We start from the raw sequence: 15,505 nt of genomic DNA on the forward strand, positions 1-15,505 counted from the left end.
TTCGACATTTGAAGTTGCACAAAGAAGGGTAAGTTTTGAATGTAAGATACCGTTTATTGGCTAAGTAACATGACTTTTATTTGCTGTGTAGTTAAATCAGTGAGGCTGTAAACTCACTGCTAACGTCATAACCATAGACATCTTAAGGGTACACAGCATCGAGCGCTACTGCCTACAGGCGCAGACGAGACGCGGGGCCGCCATCTTGGAGTGGTGATCCGCCCCACTCAGTGCAATTCATTTGGCAGGAGCAATGAACTGTCAACGCATTTAATTCATTTTACCTCACTGAATACCACTCATTTTCACGCGCTTTTTGTCATACGTGTAGCTATGATAACGGACACATGTTTTATTTTTCATAGTTTGCTTAACAGTAATAGAATATTCTTATACGCTATAAATGACCAGACGTCCGAGATTAAAACTGGGAATATAATCCCAGAGAAGGGGGAAAAAACGGTCAGCTATTTTTAAATTGAAGAAACAATATGATTACGTTATATATACATGCTACATAAACAATGTATGAATACATTAGATATCTATATATCTTATAGACCGTATCTCTGTAGCTGCAGCAGCAGAGAGTTTATTCTGTCGTGACACTTTGTATTGATATTTTGTATTAAAATCTTCCCCATAAATGATCATGTTTACAGTGATTGTTATATATGTATTTTTTATGTATGTCACTTTGGATAAAAGTGTCTGCCAAATACTTAAACATATATAAACACCTGAAAGTCTTTATATCAGCTAAAACCACCAATCTGTTTCACTGGATTCAGAATAAAACCAAATTCTGTTTTACCCAATAATGTTAGTATTTGAATATTGTTACTTGAAGACTTATTCCTGGTTACAATTATACTGTTAAGAAAGTATTGTCTTATATTTTGCCTAAAATGAGAATGCATTATAATCAATGGCGGCTGGTGAATTTTGTTTTAGGTGGGGCAGAAAGTTTGTAAACCAAACCCCTGTAAGGGGGTCATCCTCCCCCAGAAGATTTATCTGTGATTTTCACATACAAATATTGAAGATCTTTGCTCCTTCTCAACTCTGTGGTAATGTTATTTTCATAAAATGCAACCAATAGTACATTAATGTTAAATCTTACTTGTGAAAAGTAATCCCCCGATTCCTATTTTCAACAGTCCGCTCATTTGAGCAGGAAAAGGCTGAACACCAGTCCGGCATCTTTGTTTTCTACCTGTCAACTGTCAGTTTAGGCTGCTCGCCGGCTCCTCATCACCACTTCAAGATGCAAATTGCTCGCGTCACAGCAACCAATATTGCGTCTACTTATAAGATGTTTATGGTTATAACGTCATTTCAAACACGGCAATATGTTGCGTCCACTGCAGTTTGCTACCTTATTCATACTTTTTGTCAAGTGATTTTTTAAGCAGGGTTGCATGAGGTACCTAAACATAACGTTACGTTAGTCAATGTATCACACACAGTAACGTAACGTTAGACGGCGGTCAGCAGCACCGCGTATTTTAGCCACCTACAAAAAGATAAACATAGTCAAATAAAGGTCAGTTAAAATATATACTATATTAAGAATATGTGTACATATTGCATAGGGCCCTGACATCTAAAAAGTACAACTCTGTTCATTGTTATGTTCATGTATTTGTTATGTTTTTCATGTGTACGCACACATAAACACACATACAGTATGAGATGAGATCAATGAGATAAGGTAAGAACAGAATAGAAACTGCTGTGGAACTAGTTACAATGCAATATGCCATGGAAATACAATGTTAACACTTTTGTACAAATAAGTACAGTTGCACTTGTTTTTGCAAATGTGTTTATTCTGTAAAGGAATGAGTTAAATGTTTAAAATTGTTTAAACCATTAAAATGACTGGTTAATAGTGCTATTATGAGTTGCAATGTCAGTACTATTTTCTTTCCTGTTATTTCAAATGCACTTGTTTTAATAAGTAAATACAGCGGTTTAAAAGCATACACAACCTGTGTAAAAATATTAGTCTGTGGTTAAAAGGACTTGAAAGGACTCGAAACTCAAAATGCAGGACTTGTGACTTGACTTGAGACTTTCAAGTCTTGACTTTGGACTTGACTCGGGACTTGCCTGTCTTGACTCGAGACTTGAGGGCAAAGACTTGAGACTTACTTGTGACTTGCAAAGCAATGACTTGGTCCCACCTCTGCTATATAGTATATACCGCATGTTATTTTTGTATCAATTAATGTTTATTTATATAGCCCTAAATCACAAGTGTCTCAAAGGGCTTGTACAACAACAACTTCAGCTGTCGAACGTTATAAGGTAAAAATTCAACAAGTACAACATTAGCATGGACGGTATAGCCAAGTTGTGGTTAAGAAGGTGGATTTTTGTTCCTTATATTTACCAGAAACGAAGTGATCCGAACACACGACCCGGGACTTTGGGGGACTCCAGTGAGAACCGTCCTCGTTTTCCCGGTGTAAAGCTGCGAGCCATTTGTCTCGTCTCTGTGGGCTTTTATCGCGCTTTGGCAGAACAAAATACAACCTTTGTTTTCCCTGTTTCCAGTTGTGGTTAGCACAACCAAAAACAACACAGTTTTTCGGCATTTTGGAGGCAGAATGACGGGTTTAACCAGCGTAGGTCGACAGGTTAAAGAGTAATGGCAACGGTTTGTTTTCAACGCCAGTCTCGTTGCTATGGCTCGAAGAACCCGTATGTAGCTCAGTTGCCCGGATGTCGGCCCTCACCCATAAGTCGAGGTGCACAAAAACTAGGTTTACAACCAAATGACAATTTTTATTAATCCCGATTCCAAATCAATTCATAATTTCAAAAAATCTATAAAAAATTATAATAATAATATATATTAGAATTTATTTATTTAATTTTTTTTTTTTTTTAACCTTAATTTATAAATTTCAACATTTACAAACAGTCGAGAAACAATAATCAAAATAAGTACAAAAAACAGTACAAAATAGTCCAAAACAGCGCCAGGGGGGTTGTTAATTCAAAGCAACTAAAATAGAATGCAATATATATATATGTGTATATATATATATATATATATATATATATATATATATATATATATATATATATATATATATATATATATATATATATATATATATATATATATATATATATATATATATATATATATATAATAAACAAAGTGCAAAGCCATAGGCTCACTCAATTTCAGTAAATACCTTAAATTTGGAACACAGCATCACCGTTTTCACAGCTTTTTGGTAGAGAGTGTTTATATGTAGAGTTCTAAATCTTTTTTAAAGGCACAAAAACAGGTCAGGTATTGAGAAACTTACATTTATGAATATAAAACTTAGCCAATAGTATAATGAGGTTAGAAAGGTCAAATTAATTTTCAATTTTTTTTTCATACAGTGTAAAACATATGAGAATTTATTTTTATTTATTTTAACATTTATTTTTTATTATTATTATACATTTTTGTATATAAACCTTTATTTATAAATTTCTCATATGACAATTTATTTTGGAAGGTATTTATTTTGAATGACGTCATTACAACATGGCGGGTGGGCTCACTCACCCAGAATGCCTTGCGTTGTAGCGTTTGAGTTCGAGTTGTCGTTTTCGTAACCCGTTTCAGTTGTGTTTATTTAGATTTCCCGCGAAGACTGCGAATAAAAGTGTTTATCTAATAGGTCCCGTGCATATTTTGCCACATATGAGCAAAAGCAACAAAGTACAAATGCCAGAATTATCTATGGAGCTTAAATTTCATTTATTATTATTTTACCACTAGAGGGCGCACTTTCACTACACATGCTGGTCCAAAAACATTTTTTTCATTTTTTAGGTAAGAATGATTTCATGACGAGTGACGTCATTTAACTACGCGCAATTGCACGTGTCTTATGAGCCTATTGAAATTCACGGCAGGTTCCATAAATAATAATAAAAAATAATAATAAACAAGCACAATTCCACGTCTTCTATAGGTGATGTTGCACGACTGCACATTCGTCAGTAAATCAGCCTGGGAAAGAGACTAATTGACGCCACCGCCGCGTTAAAAGTGCGGAATATGAGCGCACGTGTGCACACGCGGCCTTCGTGCTTTAACGGCGGCGTGCTTCCTCTGCTCAGTCAAGAGTTATGGACGCAATAAAAAAAAACATTCTCACATTTGCGTTTCTAATCATGTGAGAACAACCAGTAATACAATTCTCCCCCCCCCCCCCCCTATTTTATTTTTTATTTTTATTTTATTTTATTTTTTTTTTAACCCCAAATCTAATTCTAATTTCATGCAAGTCCAATAAAGCAGCAGAGCGGTCAGAGGGAGCGCAGGACCTCCGCCAAGGCCATTGAGTTATTATGCAAATGAGCATATATTTTCCACCATGTTCAATTATGCGAGGATCCATCCTCATTATTTCGGCAAAGACACGATGCAGCCCCTTTATTGCCTCGCAGTGCATGAATTATAAGAGCAGACGACATATTTTACACCTCACTTGGATTTGTTTCACATGCACGCATGGACGAAAATATGATGTTTGAATACCAAAGCTTCATAAGATCCAGGGGGCTACCAACACAAAATAATGCTAAACAATAATATACAAAAAGTAGAGACAAAAAGGAGAGTAAATGTTGTTTTTACTAAATAAAATAAATGTATACAACAACTATTTTACATATACTCCTTTCATCTTGTCAGATGTTCCAGCGACCCCCGCGACCCCGAAAAGGACAAGCTGTAGAAAATGGATGGATGGATGGATGGATGGATATATATATATATATATATATGGCTCTTTTCCCTGTGATGTCGTGGCAACTTGTCCAGTGTGTACCCCGCCTTCCGCTCGAATGCAGCTAGGATAGGCTCCAGCACCCCCCGCGACCCCGAAAGGGACAAGCGGTAGAAAAAAATGGATGGATGGATGGATGGCTCTTTTCGTCTTCTCAGATGTTTTGTCTCAGCCGTGCTGCTTGACCATATATATATATATATATATATATATATATATATATATATATATATATATATATATATATATATATATATATATATATATATATATATATATATATATGGGGACAGCGTGGTGCGGTTGGGAGAGTGGCCGTGCCAGCAACCTGTGGGTTCCTGGTTCAATCCCCACCTTCTAGCAACCTAGTCACGTCCGTTGTGTCCTTGAGCAAGACACTTCACCCTTGCTCCTGATGGGTGGTGGTTAGGGCCTTGCATGGCAACTCCCGCCGTCAGTGTGTGAATGTGTGTGGGTGAATGTGGAAATAGTGTCAAAGCACTTTGAGTACCTTATATATACCGTACCGTGTATATACATACATATATATTACATATATATATATATATTATATATATATATATATATATATATATATATATATATATATATATATATATATATATATATATATATATATATATATATATATATATATATATATATATATATACATACAGATGCTGCAATACAAAACAATGCTATAAAATGAAAAGTAGAGACAAACTAAAAGGAGGTGAGTGAATGTTTTTTATTATATAAAATATATATGTGTATATATGTACATATATATATATATATATATATATATATATATATATATATATATATATATATATATATACGCAATACACGTACATACATGCACATACATATATATATACATATATCTATATATGTACATATATCTATATATGTACATGCATGTATATATGTACGTGTATTGTGTATATAAATATATATATGTATGTATATATGTATATATACATATATATATGTATGTATATAAATATGTATATATATATATATATGTATATATGTATATATATATATATATATATATATATATATGTATATATATATATATATATATATATATATATATATATATATATATATATATATATATATATATATATATATATAAAGGAGCTGAGTAAATGTTTTTATTATATAAAATAAATATAAATTATATATAAAGTATAAAATATATATGTGTATATATACATACATATATATATAATATATATATATGTATAGATATATGTATATCTATATATATATGTGCATGTATGTACGTGTATTGCGTATATAAATATATATATATGTATGTATATATATGTACATATATACACATATATATTTTATATAATAAAAAACATTCACTCACCTCCTTTTAGTTTGTCTCTGCTTTTTATTTTATAGCACTGTTTTGTATTGCAGCATCTGTATATATATATATATATATGTATATATATATATATATATATATATATATATATATATATATATATATATATATATATATATATATACATATATATATATATATATACATATATATATATATATATATATATATATATATATATATATATATATATATATATATATATATATATATATATATATCTATATATATATATATATATATATATATATATATATATATATATATATATATATATATATATATATATATATATATATGTATGTATAAAGGAGGTGAGTAAATGTTTTTATTATATAAAATATATATAAATTATATATAAAGTATAAAATATATGTGTATATATACATACATACATATATATTTATATACACAGTACACGTACATATATACATGCATGTACATATATATATATATATATGCTGGGCTAAATGAATCATTCTAAATACTGATACTGGCTGAGAAAATGTAATATATCCTAATTAAATTATTTCTTTTTCCACTGCCTCCTTTGTAGTAACGATACTTTTGAAGCATTGTGCAGTGAAATGTTTAAAAGCACATTCACATCAGTTAAAATACTATACATTTCTCTATGCCTCTTTAACATTCATTCTTACACAAAACAAAGAATTAAAGCAGGATTTGCCCATTTTCTGCACACTTGCGTGCGTGTGCGTCTGTGCGTGCGTGCGCGCGCGCGTGCATGTGTCTTCTGTCCTCCATTGAGACATTTTTACAGTCCACCATTTGCCTGCATCACTTCAAAGTGTCTGCAGTTTTGTGGCACTTTGGTTCAAAGTCACTTTAGCTCGGATGGGGGGATGTCGTTTATTGGACTTGGCAGTCTGCGTGTCAAAATATAAAGAAATAAAGAAGACAACAGCGGGCAGATGTCCACGAACACACACACACACACACACACACACACACACACACACACACACACACACACACACACACACACACACACACACACACACACACACACACACACACACACACACGCACACACACAAATGCACGCACACGCACAATAGAGTCGGCCGGTGGTGGACGTGTTCGGGCCTGCAGCGTGCAAGGTGGGTCTGCAAAAAATATGAATTAAAATACTTATTTCTGACAAATATAAATTATGTTTTTTTGCTATGCAAAAATGTCAAATTATTTAATATCTGGAAGGCAACCAGAAAAACGCATTTTTATTTATTTACGTGTCGGGCAATTGGAATGTATTTAATAAAAACACATCAGCTAAATATAGTATTAATATTTTTTAGGTTGTGTATTTGCAGTATTTTGCACAATGAAGCATTTTAAATGATTATATATTATATTATTCGTTAATTAAAGGAACCAACTAATCATTAGAAAGCTGCAGCAACAAATAATTATTTGGCTGCATTTAAAAAAATAAAAAATACGCATTTAAATGCTGGGTATTATATGAGGCGTCCAACTCTGAATTATTCGGATGCTGGAAAAAAATGTCATCTAATATGTCCAAGATTTCAAGATCCTGGCGCAGCATATTGTCTTAACATTCATCTTTTGTTTCTCATATGAGTCCTGAACGATTTAACAGTGCAGAACAGATCCGGTTCTGCATCGATCAGGGCCCAGGAGCACAGCGGGGAACCCAGAAGAATGTCCACATCCAGTCCAGATCTCTGGATCTTCCATATACTAACAGGGAACAACACTTTTTTTATTGCTATTTGCTTCAATTTTTTTTTTTTATTTACTTTTTTCCCCTGCACGTCCACAGAACTCTGACCACAACATTAGGCACACCTGCATTTAAAATAACCATCAGAGAGGCACTGAAAATATGTTTACATGTAACATTTTCCATTTGAAAGGTGGACAATATTACAAATAAGTGGGTGAATCTTAGAGCACCTAACGATTCGATCCAATTCCAATTCCTGGGTGACGATTTGATTCAGAATCGATTCTCGATTCGACGCAATACTCGTTTCAAACCGATTCTTGCTATGTATATTTACTAAAATAATCATAAGAAAACATTTTTAAAACAGGTTACAGGTTAAAATAGTTCCTTCTGGCCCAAAAACGTATTTAAAAAAAAAATACATTCTCTTTAAAATCGATAAAAAACAAAACAAAAAAAACAATAATGATTTAAAAATTTATTTTTTTTTAAAAAAAGAATAAATTACGCAACAGCTCAGCACGCAATAGCACCCAAGCTAGACATACCTAATAAGAATAGATTCTCTTTAAAATCGATAAAAATCGATAATTCGATAAAAAAACAAAACAAAAAAACAATAATGATTTTTAAATGTTTTTTTGTTTCTTTTTTAATAATACATTTTTAAGTCTCTAGGCTAGCAGCTCTGCAACAGCTAAGCACGCAATAGCACCCAAGCTAGACATACCTAATAAGAATAGATTCTCATTAAAATCGATAAAATCGATAAAAAACAAAACAAAACAAAAACAACAATGATTTTTAAATGTTTTTTTGTTTTGTTTTTAATCCAATCCAATCCAATCCACTTTATTTATATAGCACATTTACACAACAAGAATGTTTCCAAAGTGCTGCACAGCCATGTTAAAAACAATATTAAAAACAATATTAAAAACGATATTAAAAACAATATTAAAAACAATATTATGCTACACCAATGACTGAATAAAAACAAAGAATAAATTAATAGAAAACCAATACAGAGACAATATAAAAAAATACATATGATTAAAAACGATTTTAAAGGGTAAAACCAATTAAAACAGTAAAATAGACATCAAAATTTATAACCATAACCCTAACCACACAGGACAACAGAGGACAGAAGACCACACAACTCACGTAGTGTTAAAAGCCAAAGAATAAAAGTGGGTTAATAATACATTTTTAAGGCTCTAGGCTAGCAGCTGCGCAACAGCTAAGCACGCAGTAGCACCCAAGCTAGACATACCTACTAAGAATAGATTCTCTTTCAAATCGATAAAAATCGATAAAATCGATTAAAAAAATTTAAAAAAAACAATAATGATTTTTAAATGTTTTTTTGTTTTGTTTTTAATAATACATTTTTAAGTCTCTAGGCTAGCAGTTACGCAACAGCTAAGCACGCAATAGCACCCAAGCTAGACATACCTAATAAGAATAGATTCTCTTTAAAATCGATAAAAATCGATAATTCGATAAAAAACAAAACAAAAAAAACAATAATGATTTTTAAATGTTTTTTTGTTTCTTTTTTAATAATACATTTTTAAGGCTCTAGGCTAGCAGCTCTGCAACAGCTAAGCACGCAATAGCACCCAAGCTAGACATACCTAATAAGAATAGATTCTCATTAAAATCGATATAAATATCGATAAAAAACAAAACAAAACAAAAACAACAATGATTTTTAAATGTTTTTTTGTTTTGTTTTTAATCCAATCTAATCCAATCCACTTTATTTATATAGCACATTTACACAGCAAGAATGTTTCCAAAGTGCTGCACAGCCATGTTAAAAACAATATTAAAAACAATATTAAAAATTATATTAAAAACAATATTAAAAACAATATTATGCTACACCAATGACTGAATAAAAACAAAGAATAAATGAATAGAAAACCAATACAGAGACAATATAAAAAATAAATATGATTAAAAACGATTTTAAAGGGTAAAACCAATTAAAACAGTAAAATAGACATCAAAATTTATAACCCTAACCCTAACCACACAGGACAACAGAGGACAGAAGACCACACAATTCACGTAGTGTTAAAAGCCAAAGAATAAAAGTGGGTTAATAATACATTTTAAGTCTCTAGGCTAGCAGCTGCGCAACAGCTAAGCACACAATAGCACCCAAGCTAGACATACCTAATAAGAATAGATTCTCTTTCAAATCGATAAAAATCGATAAAATCGATTAAAATTTAAAAAAAAAACAATAATGATTTTTAAATGTTTTTTTTGTTTTGTTTTTAATAATACATTTTTAAGTCTCTAGGCTAGCAGTTACGCAACAGCTAAGCACGCAATAGCACCCAAGCTAGACATACCTAATAAGAATATAGATTCTCTTTAAAATCGATAAAAATGGATAAAATCGATAAAAAAACAAAACAAAAACAAAAAAACAATGATTTTTAAATGTTTCTTTGTTTTGTTTTGAATAATACATTTTTAAGGCTCTAGGCTAGCAGCTACGCAACAGCTAAGCACGCAATAGCACCCAAGCTAGACATACCTAACAAGTGGAGGTGCACAAAAAATAGGTTTACATCCGAATCGCGATTTTTATTCATCCATCCATCCATTTTCTACCGCTTATTCCCTTCGGGGTCACGGGGGGCGCTGGAGCCTATCTCAGCTACAATCGGGCGGAAGGCGGGGTACACCCTGGACAAGTCGCCACCTCATCGCAGGGCCAACACAGATAGAGAGACAACATTCACACTCACATTCACACACTAGGGACCATTTAGTGTTGCCAATCAACCTATCCCCAGGTGCATGTCTTTGGAGGTGGGAGGAAGCCGGAGTACCCGGAGGGAACCCACGAGAACATGCAAACTCCACACAGAAAGATCCCGAGGCCGGGATTGAACTCACGACTACTCAGGACCTTCGTATTGTGAGGCAGACGCACTAACCCCTCTCCCACCGTGCTGCCGATTTTTTTTCATCCCGATTCCAAATCAATTCATAATTTTAAAAAATCTATACAAATAATAATAACAATAATGTATATGATAATTTATTTAAAAAAATATGTTTTTAGGCTATCTCCATGCGACCAAAATTAACTTTTTTAACCTATAACCTGTGTATAAATACATATAATTTTTTAAATCAAATATTTTCAATAGATTTTTTAAAATTATGAATCAATTTAGAATCGGTACGAATAAGAATTGCGATTTGGATGTGATTTGTTTGTGTGTATACTTGTTAGATATATGTCAACATGAGTCTTGATTCGAAACAATGATATTTGGTATAATATTTGTTATAAAATGTTTTCAAAACAGGTTACAGGTTAAAAAAGGTATTTCTGGTTGCATAGAGATGGCCTAAAAACATATTTTTTTAAACAATTTTTTAAATAAAAAATATATTATATTATATTATATTATATTATATTATATTATATTATATTATATTATATTATATTATATTATTATAAATTATTATATATTATTATTATTTAAAAAAATAAAATAAATCAATTCTGAGATAGGCTCCAGCACCCCCCGCGGCCCTAAAAGGGACAAGCGGTAGAAAATGGATGGATGGATGGATTTAAAATAGGGATGAATAAGAATCGCGATGCGGATGAGAATATATTTTTTGTGCACCCCTACTACTAGGTATGTCTAGCTTGTGTGCTATTGTGTGCTTAGCTGTTGTGTAGCTGCTGGCTCAGAGTAGCCGTAAAAAATTGCTCTGATAAAAAAATAAAAATAAATTAAAGTAAATTAAAAAAATAAAATTAAAAAATCCTAATTGTTTAGTTATTTTTAATCAATATTTGAAAATTATGAATCGATATATTATCGGGATGAAAAATAATCACAAGTCGGATGTAAATTGTTGTTGTTTTTTTGTGCAGCCCTACACTGTAAAAAAAAAAAAATCCTATTTTTATGGTTAATTTACTCTAAATTTCTACTGTAATTTTTCTATTTTTTTTAAATAGTTTATAAAACTGTAGAATTGAAGACATTATCTGTAAATAAACAATCCCCCTGTTATTTTAAGTAATATGCCAGTAATGACAATTTATGTATATTTCTATTTCTTTTACAGAAAAATACCAAATTAATTATATATAGCATTTTCTGTTTTCTTAAATTACTTTCAAATTCATGTAAAATTACAGTAATTATCTTTCATTAAATATGTAGCTTGTTATATAAAAGTCTATGTCCATACTAACAATCTGTAGAATAAAGGTATTTTTCTGCAGAACTGTTTGCATCGTCACTTTATTATTAAAGGTGGTGGATCTTAACAATTCAGAAAAAATCTGTAAGATAATGGTATTTTTCTGTGGAACTGCCAACATTGTCACTTCCTTAAAGGTGTTTGATCGTAATAATTTGGAAAAACTCCGTAGAATAAAGGTATTTTTCTGCAGAACTGTTTGCATCGTCACTTTTTTAAAGGTGGTTGATCTAAATAATTTAGTAAAAATCTGAAAATGAAAATTTCTGTAAATATAAATTTTTTTGATCATTATTTGGTTTACAATGTTTTACTTTAATTTTATGGTTTTCGTTTGGCAGCCGTAGCTGCCAGTAGATGACTGTTTTTTTACAGAATTTTTTTTTTTACAGTGTAATTAAAACAGCTCTTTTAGGGAGAGTAAAACCCACACAAACACTTTAATGGAGTTCACCGCACGTGTGTGCATGTATGTGTGTGTGCGTGTGTGTGTGTGTGTGTTTTGTGGGTTGTTAAAGTTTAACAACAGTGTCCTGCTCAGGTAATGGGCCATTATACGTTTTAATGTTGTGTGATGACATCAAAAACAGGTGAAGTAGTTAAAAAGCTTTGACCCTGCAAAGTGATGTCGTGTGTGTGTGTGTGTGTGTGTGTGTGTGTGTGTGTGTGTGTGTGTGTGTGTGTGTGTGTGTGTGTGTGTGTGTGTGTGTGTGTGTGTGTGTGTGTGTGTGTGTGTGTGTGTGTGTGTGTGTGTGTGTGTGTGTGTGTGTGTGTGTGTGTGTGTGTTTGTGTGTGTGTGTGCGTGGGTTCGTGCGTGTGTGTGTGCGCCACCAAAATATCAATAAATGCACATTTGGCTTCTCTTTTGACTGTGCGGGTAGAATCTACCCATAAAATATGAAGTCAACCATTGCCTGTTACCAAAAAAAGACACTTGATGCATTTTCTTCAACAATGTGGTGATTTTTGCCCATGAAAAGATGCATTTGAAGCTACACACCCGTGCAATAATGTCAGGCTCAACTGCATGCAAAACAAATATCAAGTATTGTGACCCGTTAACTTAGTAAATAATGCTAAAGAAGTCAACACACACACACACACACACACACACACACACACATATATATATATATATATATATATATATATATATATATATATATATATATATATATATATATATATATATATATATATATATATATATATATATATATATATATATATATATATATATATAAATATATATATATATATATATATATATATATATATATATATATATATATATATATATATATATATATATATATATAGCCTATACTTTCTTCTTTTTTAGTCAAAAGTCTTCTACAGAAGGCATACATGCTAGACTACAAGCTACTACGCGCTTTAGCAGCCAGCTAAGCACACAATAGCACACATGCTAACCATACGAAATAATCATTGAAGAATATTGTAGTGTAAAAAAGCACATTTGTCAATATGAACAAGTATCAAATCATTATAGTTGCATATTACTTACACGTACAAAAACTCCAGGGCAGAGGCGTATTAGAAAGTATCCAGTAACAAACGTGTCCGCATCATTCAACATACTGCGTCATGACCTTAATTCATTATTATTTATTGCGACCACTTTGTGTCATCAAAAACAATGACCACTCCACTTCAACTTAAAGACTGCATAAGTCCATTCTAGACGGTAAATAGTCAACAGGTTAGTGTTTTTCATACCTATTGTTTTTTGTTTGACTAATTTGACCTCATCCAACCCTTTCTAACATTCCCCACTTCAAAATAATAAAAGTATGTTTGATATCTGCTGATATCGTAAAACAAGATGGAGCCACATTTTATTGATTTCAGATGGGGGCTGGGGGAGTGATATGTGTTTTTATTATGTAAGTCACCGAACTCGTTTAATACAAACAGAAACACTCAGCAGATCTGTCGCTCGTCTGGATAATTGTTAAGCTTTCAAAGTTGGCAACACGCATCCTTCCTGCTACGTCTTCTTATTCTCTGGCAGACCGGGTGTTAAGAAGCAATGGCGACGATTACAACAAACTACATTTCCAGGCAGTCTTATACGATGTTTATGAGGGAAGGCAAATCTCTTTGTGGCGGGCTAAATGTACTTGTGGCGGTAAATGAGTGTATGTATATATATATATATATATATATATATATATATATATATATATATATATATATATATATATATATATATATATATATATATATATATATATATATATATATATATATTTATTATTTTTAAAATTTATTTATGTATTATTAATGTTATTACTATTATTTTCTCTTTTTAATATCATTATTATTTTACACACACACACACATGGTTGAATTTTTTTCCCCTGCACCATGACTAGGGAAGGTTGTTTGGATTGGGTCATATAAGTATATGCTGTGCGTGTGCTCATGGATGTACTGGTCACTGACTTGAATTTTTTTCGTTGGCCACCAGAATGTGAGTTGGCTGGCTGTATGAGTTTGATATGAAAACACTTGCGGGCCAAATTGAAGGCGCCGGCGGGCCGCAGTTTGGACACCCCTGAGATATAACAACTGTTATACAGCACAGTTAAAATTTTACATTACAAAATTAACACACACAAAAGTAACGAAAATTGGTACCGGTATCAATTCCCAGGTACCGGGAGTCGGTACCGTATCGGTTCAAATGTGAATAAAAAGTACCCGTTTTGTATGAAAACACTAATCTAAAATTACGCACTACAAAATTTAAAATATATGTATGATCCCTGCGTGCTGATATCGTACATCGGATTAATATCAGTATCGGGACAATACTCATGGCACCAATATCGGTTTTGGAAGTCAAAAAGATGTATCAGGAGTCAGGACATGCCTTCAATTTTACGACTCGACATAAAAATTGTCCTGTCAAAAATCCTGGCGGCTGATTAGCATTAGCATTAGCAGCGAGTAGCGCTTGTGTTGGTGTCGTGGCATAAACGTGTGCATTGATGCACGCACACAAGAGTGACAAAGTAGCACAATTTGACAAACAAGCTAATCCGACGTCAGCACTTAAAAGAAATCCCCTGCACAGCTGCAGTAAATCACACCTTCAGTGGAGGTGGCGTTTGACAGCAGGAAAGGTACGTCTTTGTCTTTTCATTATAATTTATGGATCGTGTTAGAAACATAGCTTGATGTGCAAAGGTTTTTTTTTTTTTTTTTTTAGCTCCCCCTACGCGTCATGGCTGTTAAAAGAAGGGAGAGAAAAAAACCTCATCATGAGGACAACCCGCTGACAAACAA

Source organism: Entelurus aequoreus, linkage group LG09 (genome assembly GCF_033978785.1).
Source record: "Entelurus aequoreus isolate RoL-2023_Sb linkage group LG09, RoL_Eaeq_v1.1, whole genome shotgun sequence".
NCBI lineage: Eukaryota > Metazoa > Chordata > Actinopteri > Syngnathiformes > Syngnathidae > Entelurus > Entelurus aequoreus.